At 40.5% G+C, this 20183-nt stretch overlaps 1 protein-coding gene across 4 annotated transcripts in view; it reads left to right on the top strand.

The window, feature by feature from the left end:
* RFFL (ring finger and FYVE like domain containing E3 ubiquitin protein ligase) overlaps positions 1 to 20183 on the top strand; it is a 48675-nt gene that overhangs the window by 10903 nt on the left and 17589 nt on the right. The window contains exons 1-2 of one of the 4 annotated variants that reach the window (XM_044993673.1): positions 742 to 795; positions 1447 to 1546. The exons of the other annotated variants lie outside the window; for them this stretch is intronic. The gene's annotated coding sequence lies outside the window, so the exon portion shown is untranslated. Of the gene's footprint in view, positions 1 to 741; positions 796 to 1446; positions 1547 to 20183 lie in introns of those variants that run through there. 4 annotated transcript variants of the gene reach the window in all.

The raw sequence follows: 20183 nt of genomic DNA, 5'->3' as shown, positions 1-20183 counted from the left end.
AGCCTCTTCTTCCCACAGACACGGGAGATCTGCCACCTCCTGTGTACTCCAGGCAGGAGCACGTCTGCGGCGTGTAACCAGCATGGTCAGCAGTTGCTAGGTGAGCAGAAAATGGAATTTCAAAAATTTGTGAGCATTTAGAGTGGAGGGGTGTATACCTGTGTGCCTGGCTGCTGGGCAACAAAGTTCAAAATGGTGACCATGGTGGTCACAGTAGGGCATTGTGGGACATCTCCCAGAGGTCACTAAAATCGACACTGACGCTGCGTCGACCTAAGCGTGTCGACCTAAGCACTATGCCTATCGGGGAGGTGGAGTTATTAAGTTGGCGTAACGGGCGAGTTACATCAGCAGGAGCGACATTTTAGTGTAGAGGCTTACAGAATTAGGTCAACATAAACTGCCTTATGCCAGCCTAACTCTGTAATGTAGACCAGGCCTAACCCTATTTATTATAGAGACTTCTTTTACATAGAGGGGAACTGCAAGACTCTGGATGCAGGCACTTATACAAAAAGCAGCTTACTCTAACTTGCTTGACTATTTTTGTGTTTATGCCAAGACTTTCCCCCTCCCAATCTATCTTTTTTTCTTCTGTTTAATCATTGAAAGCTCACAGTCCTCTGTGATGACATCACTATACTGCCACAAAAATTACACAAGTCATTAAATGAGTATTGTGACCTCTTTCTAGGATGAAGTGAGAAATGGCTAAAAGGTGTTCTTACATTTACTTGCCACTGATGCTCTTAAATAGACTGGAGCTCTAAAAGTGAATTGAAATATTTAAAAACTGTAAGTAATTATGTATATTGAAATATTACAAATAATTAATGCATTTTGGAGCAAAATACTTGGAAATCACTCTTTTTTTGGGTTCTCCCACCTCGGCTTTCGGATATCCTTGTCTAGTGCTACAGTTGATACTAGTAACACCTTAAAGCTGTGTAAAGAATGTCTTTTACCTGATTGCTGTAGAGGTACTGATGTCATCTCTGAACGCCTGTTTTAGTGAGTGAAAATCTTTGTAATGTAAGTCTGTGTGTTTTTAAAAATTTGAGATCTCAAAAATAGCATGTTTGATATTATTTATGCATTTCCATTCTCCTGACTCTCGTCCATTGCTTTACATGTAAGATCGCCCTTCCCACCGGTGATGACATTTTAAGTGATTTACATGTCCTGTGACATTTCCAGAATGCCAAGCCCTTAGAGATATGTGTATTCTTATTCTGATGGCTGCATGTTACTTCTATGTTTAATTCCTAAATAAATGTATGTTTTCAAAGTGAAGATCCATCTTTATGTAAATAGGCAATTCTTAATGAGCCATCAAGTTCAGAGACTGGATATAAATTAATTTGATGTTAAAAGGCTGTTTGGCTAAAAAGACGACATAATATAGCGCTTTTTAATGTTAGAACTGTCATCTGTTTTTTGTGTTAGGATGCCAGATAACAGCTGTCATTTCTGACCCACCACAGAATGCTGCCTGTGCACAGGAAGAGATTAAATTGACATCTTTAGTTGTTTTAGAATCGAATAAGTAAGTACACTGGGTCAGTCAAAAGTTATGTTTACAAGAGTGAGAGAGATTTTCCCAAGAGTGAGAGAGAGAACTCCTGCCAACTTTCATGATATTTGGTGTTTTTCTTTAAGCCCCAATTCCAGGAATCATTATTATTTGACAATCTCAGCCATTGTCTCCCTTTTCCCCCCCAAAAAATCAGCTTTCACGGTTGCCAGGAAGAACTTGAAAATGTAACTCAAGAATACCCTAAAGTTTAAGAACCAGAAGACAAATAAAACTCCACAGATTTATTTTTAAAAAATCTCATTATTTTTAAGCCACTCATGATTTTGAGGGTGTGGGGTGTTGTTTATGATTTTTGAATGTCTGGAGTTGGCAGTACTATATCAGGTTGGAACTAAAATATGAACCCGTTCTACCTAATGACTTGGACTATATATGAGGGATTTACTCTCCATGATATAGGTCTGGAATCTCATTGATGTTGGTTATTGTGGGACACTTGAAGTGATCAATAGCTACTATCCTCTCTATCTTTTCTAGAATTGTTGGTGTGGCTTTTGAATAACTTGGCATGGTGACTTAACCCGGTTTGTCAAATTCATGTTATTTACTGGGCATGCCTCTATGCATGCATCTTGTATAACCAACCACTGTAATATTGAAATACAATTTTGCGGGGATATGCGTTCCAGTACCTTTGGTGAATCATAATTCAGAACTGCAGTATGATTTCCTTGTGCTCCTCTTGACATTCTACATTGATTTTTATAAAGTATGTACCAGATCACTGTAGTCCACTGTAGTACAGGTGCAGTTGTTACACCATGCAGGAAATCAAAAACTTAGGAATCAATTTTTATTTCTTGCCAAGATTGTGGGTACCAGTGTTTTGAAACTGTTACTGGTCTTCAGAGTGTTTGTACTGATCTGCCAGCTAAGCACCTCTGGGTAGGTCTGTACTGCAGCTGGAGGCGTGCTTCCCAGCCAAGGTAGAAAGACTGGAGCTAGTGTGCTAAAAATAACTGACACCCTAGGCTTGAAAACCTGAGCCTCAGAGTTCACACTATTTTTAGTGCCCTAGCTAAAGCCCTCCTAGCACAAGTCTGTCTGCCTGGGCTGGGAAGGCCGCTCCCATTTGCACTGTTTACATACGTGAAGTGCAATGTTTCCACAAGATTGTAGAGATGGTATCTTTCAAACTGCTAGGTACCTATTACTGCTTTATACTCTTTGACAGTTGGGTTTGCAAGTTTCCAGATGGTATAAAGCACTGGTTTTTAGCTCTAGTAGTTCACAGGTTGCCAACCATTAATATCCTGCTGGAATTGAGATTGGAGGAAGACAGTGAAGCAAGATGGCAGTTGAAAATATGCTGTTTTAAGGTCATCTGATGCATTTTTTCTAGGCCTGGAAAATTCTGAATTATATGACTAGAAAGCTGAGAGATTCAGCTCTGTAATGGATAGTGGTGTAAATGTCATACATCTACTAGCCCTAGTGCCTTATATCAGACATCATATTCATTCCTCTCGGGGGCTTTCTAGCAGTTGTCCGAAACTGAACAGAGCAAATCTTGGACTTCAAAAAGTTCAGTGCTAAATGGATATTGTTTTTGGAGCTATAATTATATTTATTATTTAAAAAGAGCACACATAGAGCACAGCTTCAGAATGTCTGCACTCTTTTACCCATACAGCACTCCTGTATGGAGGCAAGTATTTTCATTCCGACTTTATAGATGAGAAAACTGAGGGTACATTTATAATACAGGGACTATACCAGGATAGCTATGGTGCTGTAGCTATGTTAACATAGCTCTATAGTGTAGATACTGCCTACACCACAGACAGGAGGGGTTTTTCTGTCATTGTAGGAACATCACCTCCCCAGGCAACTGTTGCTAGGTTGATGGAAGCATTCTTCCATTGACCTAGTTATGTCTACACTGGAGGTTAGGTTGGCATAACTGTAGTGCACAGGAGTATGGATTTGTGACACCCATGAGTGATGTAGCTATGTCAACCTAATTTGTAAGTGTAGACCAGGCCTGGTCTACAAAGGTTAATTCGTTTGCCAAGACCACACAGGGTATTGGAGTTAAAATCAGAACTAGCATGCAGGATTTCTTGTCTTCTAGTACTATGGTCTGTCTACTATACCCAGGTCTCTTACCTGTTGTACACTTTTTAAAAAAAGGCATATTATCCATTATCTGAAAACTCAATTTTTCCAACCATTTTAGATGCTGTGAAGTAGACTCTGCTCTCTTTTTGGGCTTGTCTACACTACCCGCTGGATCGGTGGGCAGGGATCGATCCAGCAGGGGGTCGATTTATCGCGTCTATACTAGATGCGATAAATCGACTGCTGAGCTCTCTTCCATTGACTCCGGTACTCCACCAGAATGAGGAGCGCAAACGGAGACGACAGAGGAGTGTCAGACACCGTGTTAAGTAGATCTAAGTACATCGACTACAGCTATGCTATGCACGTAGCTGAAGTTGCGTATCTTAGATCGACCCTGCATGGTAGTGTAGACTAGCCCTGTGAGTCATACTGAATGAGTAGTGTTTAGTTTGCATTTACATTTCCCTTTGCATTTCAGAGTCAGTTTGGGTATGATTTTCAGGTTTATCTTGAATAAAACTAGTTAAGCAACAGGTTTGCTGTATTTGTAAATAACTAGTATTGTCTCTACAATACTGCATCCCTCTAATTAAAACTGTGTGCATATATTTCAGGTCTCATTCAATCCAGCCAATTAGAGTAAGAGCTCACAAACATTAGAACAAGCTGACATCAGATTTTTATCAGAATACAGATGAACAGCAGGACTTTAGGTTATGCTTAAAAATCTACTTGAGTTTTATGCTTTGATGCACAATTCTACTGCAGGTTTCAGAGTAGCAGCCGTGTTAGTCTGTATCCGCAAAAAAAACAGGAGTACTTGTGGCACCTTAAAGACTAACAAATTTATTTAAGCATGAGCTTTCGTGAGCTACAGCTGTAGCTCACGAAAGCTCATGCTTAAATAAATTCTACTGCAGTATCATGGATTTTGACTCTTCTCTGTTCCAGCATCACACTTCCCTCAAATTTGTATTGTATCATTTTTCCTCTTCCAGTGTACAAGTGTGAAAAGAAGCACATTTCATGGATAACTAGCACCATTGCTCTTTATTTTTAACTTAAAAAATTATTTTAGAAGTTGAAGTTTAACAAAAAAAAACACCTCCCGCAACCCCCCGCCCCCAAACCTGGCTTGGAGAATGTTTTGAAGATTTTTTTTCAGCTAGATTTATAACCAACAGTGCAAGTTATTCAGTGATCTCTCTTGACTCCTGGTGTGGAAGAGGAAGTGAGCACACCAAAAAGAGTCTTTAGAGAATACGTAGTCTCATTATTATTTATTATTCATATTACTGTGTTGCCTAGGAGTCCTAATCATGGAGCAGGACCCCATTGTGCTAGGCAATGTCTCCTTGGAACTCTTGTACACATCTGTATCATAGCATACACGTACGTCTTCCTGCCTCTGCTTGATCAAGGGCTTGGTTTAGTAAGCTCGGGTGATATGGATGACACGTTTCCCATTACTTTTATTACCCAGATACCTGCATTCAAGAAGGGCAGCCTTGTACTTTTCTCCCCATTCTACTGAAAATCTGTCCAAAGATTAACTGTAGGTGAACATGTAACTTATCCACCTGGATAGAAACCACCTATCATGATGAAACAATATGCACAACTATCAGAGATCTTCCAGGCCAGGAACATCAATGCAAGTAATTCAGTCTCTTGGCATCTGTAGTGAAAACCATACTAACATGGAGAAAATTCAACTTAAATGGCATATTTTACTCAAATGAGGGGGAACCTCCCCTATTTCTCCAGTAATTTAGGATGACAAAGAGACAGAATTCCAGTGAGGTTAGCCAATGATGCTGAGCTTCTGTTATCCTCAAGTCTTTGGCATTTCAAAGCTATCTATCTAGGCCCTTCCTTCACTCTCTAGTAACCAGAGAGGAACTGCATAGTTCTTCCCCTCCCTCCCTGCGGCTCCTTTCTGATCTGGGCTTCCTCCCTTTATGCTCACCACCCAGCTCCTTCCCTAGCTGGGCTGCTTCATCAGTTGGGCCTGGCCCACCTGTCGGATGTAACTACGTGCCTTAATTGAGTGCAGTAGCTCCAGTTAAACTTCTTAGTCCTAGTATAGGGTCTATATCACATCACAGGTGCATGGTCTAGGAATCCTCCTGAACTTCTATTTGATACTAAACTCTCAAACTGAAACATTTTCCATCTCTGATTTGCTAGGAGATTACATCCTGTGGTGGTCCGAATGGACTTTGAGATTGGACTGTTGCAACATGTTGTACTTGGATAGGAATCCACAGATACTAAAGAAACTCCAGCTAGTGTAGAATGTAGCAACAGGCCTTCTGACAGGCAAGTCGAGCGTAGATTGTTACTCCACTGTTGTGTTTGTGGCGTTGTCTACCAATCAAGTTTAAACACCTGATGCTGATCTTCCAGGCCCTCAGTGGGCTAGGTGTGATCTATTTCACAGATCTTCTCTTCCTCTTTTCATGATGTTTGTAATAGTTTCATTGTCCCTTAATATCAGCTGATAGAGGCTAGTTGGAACTGGAGATGGAGACTTCTTGGCAAGTGGTCAAGGTCTGTGAAACACCCTTCCCAAGGAACTGAGGATGACCATAAAACTGACTGTTCTGAACTAAATGCAAGCCTCACTCCTTTAACATAGGCTTCCCATAGGTATGTTTTACATACACAGATGCAGAGAGGGAGAACACACACTTACTTGCATTGTTATTATACCCTGATTAGGATTGGGGGAGAGGAGAATAGTTGTAAAGTGAAGTTTCTAGCCATCCTGCCTGCTCCAGGGTTTTCTCTTCTCTCCATGCTGTTCTATATGTATGTTTTTATATATATATAATTTTTTGTATGGAATAAATACCTAGATAGTATGAGCAGCAAAGAGTCCTGTGGCACCTTATAGACTAACAGACATATTGGAGCATGAGCTTTCGTGGGTGAATACCCACTTCGTCGGATGCATGTAGTGGAAATTTCCAGGGGCAGGTATAAATATGCAAGCAAGAATCAGGCTGGAGATAACGAGGTTAGTTCAATCAGGGAGGATGAGGCCCTCTTTTAGCAGCTGAGGTGTGAACACCAAGGGAGGAGAAACGGCTTTTGTAGGTGGCTAGTCTTTGTTTAATCCTGAGCTGATGGTGTCAAATTTACAGATGAACTGAAGTTCAGCAGTTTCTCTTTGAAGTCTGGTCCTGAAGTTTTTTTGCTGCTGGATGGCTACCTTTAAATCTGCTATTGTGTGTCCAGGGAGGTTGAAGTGTTCTCCTACAGGTTTTTGTATATTGCCATTCCTAATATCTGATTTGTGTCCATTTATCCTTTTCTGTAGGGACTGTCCAGTTTGGCCGATGTACGTAGCAGAGGGGCATTGCTGGCATATGATGGCATATATTACATTGGTGGACGTGCAGGTGAATGAACCGGTGATGGTGTGGCTGATCTGGTTAGGTCCTGTGATGGTGTCGCTGGTGTAGATATGTGGGTAGAGTTGGCATTGAGGTTTGTTGCATGGATTGGTTCCTGAGTTAGAGTTACTATGGTGCGGTGTGTAGTCACTGGTGAGAATATGCTTCAGGTTGGCGGGTTGTCTGTGGGCGAGGACTGGCCTGCCATCCCAGGCCTGTGAAAGTGTGAGATCATTTTCCAGGATGGGTTGTAGATCCCTGATGATGCATTGGAGGGGTTTTAGTGGGGACTATATGTGATGGCCAGTGGAGTTCTGTTGGTTTCTTTCCTGGGCTTGTCTTGCAGCAGGAGCTTCTGGGTACATGTCTGGCTCTGTTGATCTGTTTCTTTATCTCCTCGTGCGGGTATCGTAGTTTTGAGAATGCTTGGTGAAGATTTTGTAGGTGTTGGTCTCTGTCTGAGAGGTTGGAGCAGATGCGGTTGTACCTCAGTGCTTGGCTGTAGACAACGGATCGTGTGGTGTGTCCGGGATGGAAGCTGGAGGCATGAAGGTAGGCATAGCAGTCGGTGGGTTTTCAGTATAGGGTAGTGGTAACGTGACCATCACTTATTTACACTGTGGTGTCTAGGAAGTGGACCTCCCGTGTCGATTGGTCCAGGCTGAGGTTGATAGTGGGGTGGAAGCTGTTGAAATCGTGGTGGAATTTTTCCAGTCTCCTTCCCATGGGTCCAGATGATGAAGATGTCATCAATGTAGCGTAGGTAGAGAAGAGGCGTGACTGGACGAGAGCTGAGGAAGCGTTGTTCCAGGTCAGCCATAAAAATGTTGGCATATTGTGGGGCCATGCGGGTGCCCATAGCAGTGCCACTGATCTGGAGGTATATATTGTCATCACATTTGAAATAGTTGTGTGTGAGGATAAAGGCACAGAGCTCAGCAACCAGTTGTGCTGTGGCATCATCAGGGATACTATTCCTGACAGCTTATATTCCATCTGTGTGTGGGATGTTTGTGTAGAGAGCCTCTACATCCATGGTGGCTAGGATAGTGTTTTCTGGAAGGTCACCAATGCATTGTAGTTTTCTCAGGAAATCAGTGGTGTCACGGAGATAGCTGGGAGTGCTGGTGGCATAGGGTCTGAGTAGAGAGTCCACATATCCAGACAGCCCTTCAGTGGGAGTGCCAGTGCCCGAGATGATGGGGCATCCAGGATTTCCGGGTTTGTGGATCTTGGGCAGTAGAGCGCCTGGTCAGGGCTCTAAGGGTATGTTGATTTGTTCCGGTGTTAATGTAGGGAGTGTCCTGAGTAGATGGTGCAGTTTGTTAGTGTATTCCTCAGTGGGATCTGAGGGAAGTGGCCTGTAGATAGTATGGTTATATTAATATGAAAGGATATTCCACAGGAACAACTTGCATATCTTTAAAATATAAATAATTGAATAGTCTCTTTAATATGATACCTATTTGTTCCTCAGCATAGTCTAGGGGAGAGGGGAAGGGAGACAATCATTGGTAGGGCTCTACCAAATTCATGGCCATGAAAAACATGTCATGGACCGTGAAATCTGATCTTTTGTGTGCTTTTATCCTATACTATACAGATTTCATGGGGCAGACCAGTATTTCTGGGAGTTGAAGGGGGTTGCAAGGTTATTTTAGGGAGGTGGTCTCGGTATTGCCACTCTTACTTCTGTGCTGCCTTCAGAGCTGGGCAGCTGGAAAGCAGATGATGTTGGCCGGGCACCCAGCTCTGCAGGCAGCGCCAGCAGCAGTGCAGAAGTAAGCCTAGCAGTACCACAGCCCCCCCCCCCCTCCAATAACCTTACAACCTCCCTACAACTCCTTTTTGGGTCAGGACCCCTACAGTTATGGCACCAGGCCATTTCAGATTTAAATAGCTGAAATAATGAAATTTGCCATTTTCAAAATCCTGTGACCGTTGTGAAAGTAGAATGAATTATATTGTAAAAATAAGAATGGATTAAAGAAATGTTGTATGTACCTTTAAGCAGAAATAAGAAATGTTGAAATACAGGTGCCAGGAAAAGAAACATTAGGCATAAACAATGGTGCTAATGGCGAAACATTAACAGAAGATGGGTAATAGTTAGTAAGGAAATAAGATATGCATGCCTAGCCCAGGTAAACTTATCTGATTCTGCTTCCTTTGTTATCTTGTTAAGTTCTCACCCTTTTATTTAGGCAATTTCTTTTGTGCTGGCAGTTTTCACCTTCCTTTATCAGTTAGGTAATTTGCATCAACACAGGCTTGGCTTTTGGATTCAAAGCCATCAGCAGAGCTCAGAGACTCTGTCTTAAAAGGGACACAATCAACTTCCACCAGAGTTTTGATTTCTTTCCACTTTCAACTCCTGCTTACAAAACACACAGATCTGAAAAAGAAAAGTGTCTATTGCGGCTCTTTTTGGAGCCCTAATAGGATTTTAATTCAGTAGCATATTTCATTTGTATTTCTTTTACCTCTTTTTACAATATACACTGCACATGTCCTAGGGAAAAAGCACATTCCTTCTATACTACAACTTTTTTTTTAAACATTAGCCATATCAATTTTTACATACGATGTAACTGTTTCTTTTTTCTTATAGAGTTTTCATGTACCCTTATCAAAAGTGACAGTCTGATTACACAGAGCCATTTTAAGGCTCAGTGTTTTTAACATTGCTTCTTTTTGTTTTGTGCACCTCACCTCTGCTGTTGCTTCAGAGGGACACTGTTAATTTTTTTTTATTCTTTCACTCTTATCTGCTATTGTTACAAAAAAAAAAAACAACCAACCAAACAAAAAGACTCCAGAATCTCTCCCTATTCTCCTGATTTTGACTGCCCTATTGCAGCCATGACTTGGTTTTTATTTAAAAAAACATTTTAAATGTTATAAAGAATCAAGTTACCCTTTAAGGGTTAAATGCTAAATCCCAAACCCAAACAACACTAATTACCTGAGTCTTGCAAAAAGATCTGTCAGTTTTGCAACTTTGAATTAAGAGTCAAATTAATTTTTAGCGGCATTAAAAACAAAACCAAAACCAATTTATCTTACACCTACAAAACAGGAGTTTTACAAACCAGATGTGCTGGTTTAGATTCTTAGAACTTTACATATTTTCACAGACAAATAGATACATACACATTTTCTTTTCCTTAACATTCCTTTACACTGCTTTGTTTTTACATAGCTCTATATATATTTGGATTATTTACAGGCATTCTTTTGGAAAAGGGCCCATTTTCCCTTCAGAATGGCTGCAAAGAAACCAAGCATTCTCTCTCTTTAACATGGTCCTTTTTAACATTTTCACAAAGTTTAACTGCTTAATTCTCTCCAGCCTCCAAATTGTCAAAGTTAGACTCAGAACTCTCAGTTTGTCAGCCCACTCTGTTTTATTAGCACAGTGTTCTGCTAATAACACCCAGATAATGTGAGCACCATGCAAGACACAAACTATCTTATTTATACAGATAAAAGGGTGAGAACTTAACAAGATAACAAAGGAAGCAGAATCAGATAAGTTTACCTGGGCTAGGCATGCATATCTTATTTCCTTACTAACTATTACCCATCTTCTGTTAATGTTTCGCCATTAGCACCATTGTTTATGCCTAATGTTTCTTTTCCTGGCACCTGTATTTCAACATTTCTTATTTCTGCTTAAAGGTACATACAACATTTCTTTAATCCATTCTTATTTTTACAATATAATTCATTCTACTTTCACACCGTGAAATTGACCAAAATGCACCGTGAATTTGTAGGGCCCTAGGCATTGGAGGTGAGTGGGAGATATTTGGGGTGGTGGTGGTGGTGGTGGAATGAAAGAGCTCAGAGGTGGTCAGGGAAAAAAGCAAGACTGGGTGAAATAAGCCAGTTCTATTTAAAACTGCTCAGATACCGATAACAGTATTCCTCTTTAGTATTTTTGTATGTTTTGAGTTAACTTGCTCAAAAGAACCTCACTGACTTACAAAAAATTGTCTAATTTTCATGATTAATAGCCAGATGAGTGCTTTACTTAAACATTTCTCAATAAACAAAACACAACTTCAGGTCAGTAAAAAGTTGTTTGATTCAGATTAAAAAAAACAACAACCCTTAGTTTTCCTTTCTGCTTTTATGCATCTTTTCTTCTGTCTTCAATCAGACAAGGCTGCAATTTGGGTATTGTCCAATTCCTTCTTTATCTTGTTAAAAAAAAAAAAGATTATTGAACAATAGGCAGTTCTTGCAGCTTCTCAGTTTTTCACTCCTTATTACAGAAGTTTCAATGGATACCAACTGCAGATGTTTTTGGGAATGTGTGCCAGACAAACATTTCAGAGATGTGATTTAAATATTAATGCCTACCTCGTTCTCTACAGAATCCAACATCAGCTTAAGTCTTCTGTTGTGTTTGGTTCTCCAATAACTTAAAATTCTACTCCCTCCTAAGTGGAAAGATTTAAAATATGTCCATTGAGGCAGCATCCTGTAATGTTTCTAGCTTTTACTAATGCCTCGTCTAAGCATAGAGTTATGCTGGTTTAACTAAAGATGCAATTTTAAACAAGATTAGTTTAAATGGATGTAACTGTTTGTGTGTGGATGCTCAATAAAACGAAACCCATATAACTAATTTTAAACTGATATAAGTATGTCCACACAGTTGTTTGCACCAGTTTAAATGGGTTTTAAATTTACATTAAACCAATGCAACTTCTGTATGTAGATAAGCCCCACAATTTCAGTGCTTGCAGTAATATCTCATTTTTGAGAAATGAAATCAGTAAGGACATGTTAAAAATCACACATGCATTGAAAAAAAAATCTTACTACAAATGCGTTATGTAATTAAAAGTGAAAAATTTTAAAGACACAGCTTTCTTTTCACAATGTTCTTTGCTTAATAACGCCACCCGATATAACATGAATTTGGATATGACGCGGTAAAGCAGTGCTCCGGGGGAGTGGGGGGTGGGTCTGTGCACTCTGGTGGATCAAAGCAAATTCAATATAACACAGTTTCACCTATAAAGCGGTAAGATTTTTTGGCTCCCAAAGACAGCATTATATCGAGGTAGAGGTGTATTTGCATTTCATTCAGTTTAGACAGTTTACAATATTTCTCATAGATTTTGTATGACAAGGGTGTGACCTTTTGTAACACCAATTGATGTCATGTAACAGGTGCAAGGAAGTAATTAGTATTTTATCAACTCTCCTGTGCTTCCCACTTTGTCAAACTGGTGAAACTTGTTTTAAGACATACTATAAGAATAACAAGCCATGGAAGCCAAAGTGCAAATGTAAGCATACAAACCTTAGGCTAAATAGGATCAGAACCAAATAAAGTTAACTGGTTTACATAGGCCTTGTCTACACTACGCGGGGAAATTGATCTAAGTTACGCAACTTCAGCTACTTGAATAACGTAGCTGAAGTCGATGTACTTAGATCTACTGACTGCGGGGTCCACACTACACTATGTCAACTGGAGATGCTCTCCTGTCGACTCCCCATGCTGGTGCTTCAGTGATGGCACAGCATCGACTGTACGTCAGTCATTTGAACTGTGGGTCACAAAAGTTCAAATTCCTAGGAAAGAGTTCTGGTAGTAAGGCAAACCTGGGTTCCCCTCTCCTCCACCCCAATATTTTTAATTTTGACATTTCTGAAGAATTATGAGTGAATTTACATGCACCAAGTGAACAACATAAATCCAGTCAAGCCATCATCTGATAAACTAGATGTGAAAATGTATTGATAAAACAAAGCTTCATCTGACAGTTGAAAACCTAACAGTATTTTAAGTAATCACAGCTGAAACTTAACTGTTAGCAATCTGTTAGCAAAAGCCTCATCCCCCCTCCTCCCCCCACAATGGCCACACAACATCACAGTGAGGGAATAAGGCTAACCTAGTGTTACAATCCAATGCTGCAATACTAAAGATGGGGTGAAAATTAACGTACAGTATACATGAAGGGCTGTTTGCTGTATCATGCAATATAAAGCGGAAATCACTGAGTAGACTTTGCACTCTGATTTTATTATCAGCTCTGAGTCATTGTACTGTGTAAATCTTAGTCCATTGCTGAAGTAATATTTGCCAAAGATAAGTCACCAGGTTTTGCCAGTCACTCAGCTGGAAAGTTGCTGACTGTTTCTCATGTGGTGCAGTTATCTGAAAGCAATCTCAGGATTCTTCTTTGTATGGAGAACTTAACAGGAGCTGACTCGCAGCTTGGACATGTTTTGAAATTTAAAAATATTATATTCCTTATGCCAACTCCATGTACTCTTCTTCCTTCAACCGATGCTTTTCTTTCCTTACTTTTGTACTGCTGCTCAGGAGTACATCTGTATCAGCAAAACTTGTAAATTTAGACAAGCTCAGAGAGAAGATACCTGATACTATGGGGCTTTTGAAAGCGATAGACAAATGGGGTTACAAGATCCGGCGGCTGGAAGTAAAAATCAGCTAAGTTTTAAACTGGAAGTAAGATGCCTATTTTGAACAGAGAGGGCAATTAACAACTGAACAGATTACCAATGGATCTGGTAAATTCTCCATCGCTTGGAGTCAAAACTGGATGTCTCTGTAAAAAGTATGTGTTAGTTCAACCAGAAGTTGGTTGAGCTTCATGCAGGAATCATTGAATGAAGTTCTGTTTGTGTTATGCAGGAGGTCAGGCAGGAGGTCACAGTGGTGTCTTCTGGCCTGGAAATCTATGAAAAAACATAAGTAACTGAATTCTAAGTTTAGTTACCATATAAACAGAATAATTAAGATGAAACCTGCACCTTATCTTTGAACTATTCTGCTGCCAGCTGGTCTGTTTGTCAATGTCCCAGCAAGGGCAAATGTTCTTGACTTCCATTCTTCTCTTCTTTTCTAGTTCACCGTGGTTTGGCGAGGCTAGGTGGTGGTGTCTTCATTAGCAAGTTATAGATCACCTTATCTCTTAGTCCACACACCAGTACAAGTAGATTTACATTTCAAGCTGGCAGTATGTTTGATTAGCTTCCTTTATTCCTTTTTGTCATGTAAACAATCTTTCATTTACTTCTAATTTTTTATCCGTATTTCAAAGATTTTTTCACCTTTTTCATAAGAACGCTTTGAATTTTGTGAGTTGAGTGGTTTAAATTGGACATACATAAATATTGGGCATAAAACTAATTTGCCCAGGAGATTAAGTTTAACACCTTGGAATCTTAACCTATCTCTGTGTGCGTCTGACAGCGTACCTTCTTTGATGCAGTTTTTGTTAGCGTGTTAATGAATACTTCACGCTATGGGTTTACTCTGTTCCATGCCAGAGTACGGTCTGGAATATTAAAGTTTATAGAAAAATCCATCATTCTGCCCATTGGAAAAACAGGTTGATTTCATATTCAGTGGCAAGATATTGTACCAACTGTCCTAGCCAAATCATTCCTTTTCTCTAGAACTTCCTGCTCAGAGCTGCTATTGTCATTTCAATTTATAAGCTTCATTCTTTTTCCTTTGCAAAGAATATTCATCATCACGCTAATGTTTAGAAGCTAAGTGACTTGAGATGTCTTGGCAGGCAAAGGTACGATAAAAGCGTTTCCTGGCCAGCTACCAAGAGGTTACATACTACTGACCCTATATTCTAAAACTGCTGCTAAAATATCCACTTCTGCTAGCTAAAGTTAGCTGAGTATAACCTTATGAGTTTTTTGCACATTGTAAGGATATTGGTCTGAATTCTGAACCACATAATCTACTAAGATGGAAACCTTAATGTGAAGCAGATCCACTTTGAACAATGTCTATGGGAGCATCATAGAATCATAGAAATGTCCGGCTAGAAGGGACCTCAAGAGGTCATCAAGGCCAGCCTCCTATGCTGAGGCAAGGCCAAGTAAATCTAGATCATCCCTGACAAGTGTTTGTCCAACCCGTTCTTAAAAATCTCCAGTGATTAGGATTCCTTAGAAGCTTATTCTGGAGCTTAACTACTTTAGAGTTAGAAAATGTTTCCTACTGTCTAAACTAAATGTCCCTTGCTGCAGATTAAGTCCATTATTTCTTGTCCTGCTTTCAGTGGACATTGAGAACCGGTGATCACTGTCCTCCTTATAACAGCCCTTAATATATTTGGAGACTGTTCTCAGCCATCACCCTTCAGTCTTCTTCTCTCAAGACTCAACATGCCCAGTTTTTTAATTTTTTTCTCATAGATCAGGTTTTTTAAACCTCTTATCATTTTTGTTGCTCTCTTCTGGGCTTTCTCCAGTTTATCCACATCTTTCCTAAAACGTGGCATCCAGAATTGCATAAGAATCAGCTTAAGAGTGTCTGTACTCTGGCAGCAGCGTACTGTTTGCTAGGGTTTACATCTGGCCTGCTGAAGGTTCAGAAGCAGTTTTAAAATAGTCTTATCTCTTCTCCCCTTGGAGTTTGACAGGCAGGTTCCTGAAGATGATTTTCAAATACTGCATTTTTGCTAATAGTTTTCTCCTCTGATGTCCTTTGCAGGAAAGCAACGAGGAGTCCGGTGGCACCTTAAAGACTAACAGATTTATTTGGGCATAAGCTTTTGTGGGTAAAAACACTTCTTCAGATGCATGGAGTGAAAATTATAGATACAAGCATAACTATACTGGCACATGAAGACAAGGGAGTTACCTTTCAAGTGGAGAACCAGTGCTGACAGGGCCAATTCAGTCAGGGTGGATGTGGGCCTCTCCCAATAATAGATGAGGAGGTGTCAATACCAAGAGAAGGAAAATTGCTTTTGTAGTGAGCCAGCCACTCCCAGCCCCTGTTCAAGCCCAAATTAATGGTGTTAAGTTTGCAAATGAACTGTAGCTCTGCAGTTTCTCTTTGAAGTCTGTTTTTTGAAGTTTTTTTGGTTGCAGGATGGCTACTTTTCAATCTGTTGTTGAATATCCAGGGAGATTGAAGTGTTCTCCTACTGGCTTTGGTATATTACCAATCCTGATGTCTGATTTGTGTCCATTTATTCTTTTACGTAGAGACTGTCAGGTTTGGCCAATGTACATGGCAGAGGGGCATTGCTGGCACATGATGGCATATATCACATTAGTAGATGTGTAGGTAAATGATGGTGTGGCAGTGTGGTTGGGTCCTCTGATGTTGTTGCTAGTGTAGATATGGGGACAGAGTGGGCAACGGGGTTTGTTACAGGGATTGGTTCCTGAGTTAGTGTTTCTGGGGTGTGGTGTGTAGTTGCTGGTGAGCATTTGCTTCAGGTTGGGGGGCTGTCTGTAAGCGAGGACTGGCCTGCCTCCCAAGTTCCATGCATCTGAAGTGTTTTTTTAACCCACAAAAGCTTATGCCCAAATAAATCTGTTAGTCTTTAAGGTGACACCGGACTCCTCGTTGTTTTTGTCGATACAGACTAACCCGGCTACTCCTCTGATACTTTACAGGAAAGAGAAATCTCTTCCCTCCCCAACATGCCTTCTTTGAGGGCAGCCTGTTTGTTTCTTTAAAACGCGAGAATTTTTCTTGCTGCTTATAATAATCTTGGTTTGCTACTACTAAGGTATTTGTGCATTTCCCTAATTGCAGCAAATTATATTTCTTGTAGTAAATTTGCAGCAAAATTAAACTTTTGTTGTGCTTTCTTATAATCTTACTGTCGAAATCCATAACCAATTGTTAGGTAAAAAAGCAAGTCCTTACTCACCTCTCCAGCACCCGAGTTCGTGCGGAGTTGTTATGGGGCTCACAAATCTGTCAGAGACCAGACAACACTTCGTTGATCAACGGGCTCACACTATCCTTAGCTTAAAAGCCTTCGGAGTAAGTGTGGCAAGTTTATTAGGGGTGAGCATCAATATTTATACACAGAAGTAAACAAAGTGATTAACAGATCATAATGGTCATGCATAATCAATCAAGATTCTACAGGATAAAACAGGTTAAAATGTAAATTAGAAAAGACAAAGGGGGAGATGGCTACTTAAGGGGAGGGGGGTGTCATGAGTAGTTCGCAGGTCAGAGCTTTGATTAAAAGTTTCAGATAGAGACATCAAGTCTGGGTTAAGTTTAAACTCATAAAAAGTTCAGACTCAACACAATGATCACTATTTGTGTTGTTATATTAATGGCTGTCATTTGTTCTGCAGTACGCTTACTCATTTCTCTTAAACCTGGGAAGCAGCTTCTTAAGAACCTTACAATTCAATGAACAACAGTAACTGTTAACTTTTTCATATATAGAAGCTATTCTTTCAGACTTTACCAGCTAAGCAGGTTTAAGGATCTTCTGAAACTGTATCCGAGTCTTATTGTCAACCTTCTGCTAACTCTAAAACAAAGCGTAGGCTTAATAACACTGAGCTCAGTCTTTGTTTCTTCTGGTTTGCTCATTCCTTCTTTGCAATATCTGAACTGGTGCAAAGTTTGAGTGAGTTGGCCTATCTTTTTAAGAAAAATAATCAGGACAAACCATAGACATGTGTATATGCTGCTAATGTGGGTGGCCTCCAGTTCACAGGAGTCCTTATGGGCTTAATGTGGCTGTAGTTTTAATCTCTTGTGGAGGTTATGAATGCTTCTTTCAGTGTTCACAAGGTTCAGATCTTGGGTCTGTAACCTTAGGATCAAATTAAGACTTTCAAAACAGTTTAGCCATGCCTTAAAATAGCAAAACTGCAAAAACGTTGCATTTCCAAAATACATAACTTCTAGCAGAAATGTAATGCTCTGAAATTAGAGTTCAGAAAAAAGCATAGATAAGTTCTGATGATTTGTATTTTATTTACAGTTTGTGCATTTATAGCCATTACCACTGTGGTTGCAGTTTAAGGCTAATACACACGATGAAGCTAAATACATTCTGTATTATGACTTTGTACCATGGAATGCTTCTGTTAGACTGTATTCCTTGAACACGAGGTGTGTTTTCTTTCTTTGGAATGAGTACCATGAACACATAATATAGAATGCTGGACTAACTACGCTCCTCCACTAACATACTGGGACCTCAGACCTTACACCATGTCGATAACAATTTGTCCTGCTTTTTGTTGGTCATTAAACTTGTTTATAATTTGCCATAAAAAACGTTTAAGGTTAAAACCTTTTGGTTCCAGGTTTTACACACTGAGCTGTAAACCAGTTTATATTCTTTCCTAAATGACCAGGTTATTTTTCAGTATGGTATTTATCCCCAAATATTTGCTATACGGGATATACTGCCCCCACCCTCCGTTTCCCATTGTACTTCCCTATTTAAAAATATCTGGTCAGAAATAAAGCAGACTAGCCCCCTCAGCATATTTCAGAACAGCTTCAAATGGTGTAGTCTGGGCACTTACACAAATAGTTTATTTCTGTGGAAGTTAGAAAGAGCACGAGGTGATGTGTGTAGACATAAGCATAATAGACTAATTCAGTTAACCTGTAAAATGTAAAAATAGCATACATTTGCTTTTCCATCGAAACTGAGACGTCTAATTGCTGTTCTAAGTGTATAATGCACAGCATGACATACTGTATTAACTGTTTCTGCTGTGTCATCAAGACTCTTGTTTTCTATTTGAACATTAAAATGTGCTGAACTTGCAAGCTTACCATTGTCATGCTCAGGCATGTGTCCACTCTGGCGACAGTGCTAACTTTGATAGCCCAAATTCACCTAGACTTTGAAAGGATTAAAGAATCCAAGTAAATCTGCAGATTATTGGAACTGTACCAAACTGCACATCGGCCCCAAAGGGTTGATTGTGTGAAACGTTCAAATACTGCATGTTAGCACCTCATGCCAAACACTCCTCAGAGCTTGTATTGATTCACAGATTTTCAAAATATGGTTTAATCATGTCATAAAATGTTATGTAGTGAACATGCACTGACAGCCTAGCTAAGAACAAAGGTTGACTCCAGAGGTTTGGAAAATGGAGAAACACGGAGTGAGCTGGTGTATACCGACACTGGGAAATTTGAGGGGTGGAAGCTCGCTGTGAATCGGGGGTGTGGAGGGGCAGTGAGGGGAGCTACTGAGAGTTGGTGGGGGGCAGCTGGGAAGGGGGGTCCTGGCAGTTCCTACTGCCATTCCTCAGTGCCCAATGCTGTGTGTTCCCTCTTTCTGTTGGCAGCTGGCACCTTGTTCCCCAGGCCAGGTGCCTATGCCAGGACCTGTGGTGGCTGGAAGGCGGGGAGAGGAGAGCAATCCTACCTGCTCCCTCGCGGTTGGCCTAGTCTGCTCTGATCTCTCCTCCAGCTTCTGCTCTTGCCTCTACCAGATATTGGGGCAGAAGTATACCTCAGCCCCCCAATATTTCCACGGTGGGGGTGCTAGCCCCCTGCTCTGCCCCCTGATTTCCTGGTTCTGCCGCTTCTGGACAGAATAGACTGAAAGATTTAAAAGAAGCTTAAAAGTATCTGTTAACTATAACATGGATATAACAAATCCAGGGTGGGAAGCAGTGTGTATTCCTTATGCTAGTGACTGATGACACAGTAGCACATGCTCTGAGTTCCCAGAGGAATGTGTCCAGGCCTATGTGCTTAATAAATTACAAATAAGTATGTTACAAAGCACCACCACATTTTGGGAATGTTATTGCAGACATGGTTTTGCTCCACAAATACTGAGGAAGCATCCTCCCTCCTCTCTTTGCTCTCCCCCAACACACACGCTGTTTCCTCAAGGAGTTTAGGTAGGGGTACGTCTCTTACCACCCGGGGCCCAAGCAAATCGATATGTGGAGACATTCATCATTTCTTACCATTTTAGCTCTTCTGTATTCAACTGTTTGTCTAAATAAGTTACCAGAGGTTAACACTGATTCATTGTCTTACTGAGGCAACTTACGGTAGCTGACTGTTAACGGTTCAGCTGAGTCCAAGGAGCCCTGGCACTGCCTGTTCTTGTCTATTTACAGGCCTTCAGCAGTAGCTTTATATGTGGATCCAGGTTGTAGAGGAAAACCAGCTGGGGTCTCGCTGTTGATCTTACATAAGCACCATGTGAGAGAGAACAAGAGTCTCTAATATCTTTCTGAGGGAGAAATTCACCAGTGCCCCTAAACTTTCCCTTACTCCCTGCTGCAAAGTAACTGAAAACAACCTCACTCCGTTGTAGCTACATAATGTCGTACAGATGACTGTGCTG

The sequence above is a fragment of the Mauremys mutica genome, chromosome 19 (assembly GCF_020497125.1).
Source record: "Mauremys mutica isolate MM-2020 ecotype Southern chromosome 19, ASM2049712v1, whole genome shotgun sequence".
Classification (NCBI taxonomy): Eukaryota; Metazoa; Chordata; order Testudines; family Geoemydidae; genus Mauremys; species Mauremys mutica.
Note: the sequence above shows the minus strand (reverse complement) of the source record. Positions and strands in the feature narration are given on the sequence as shown.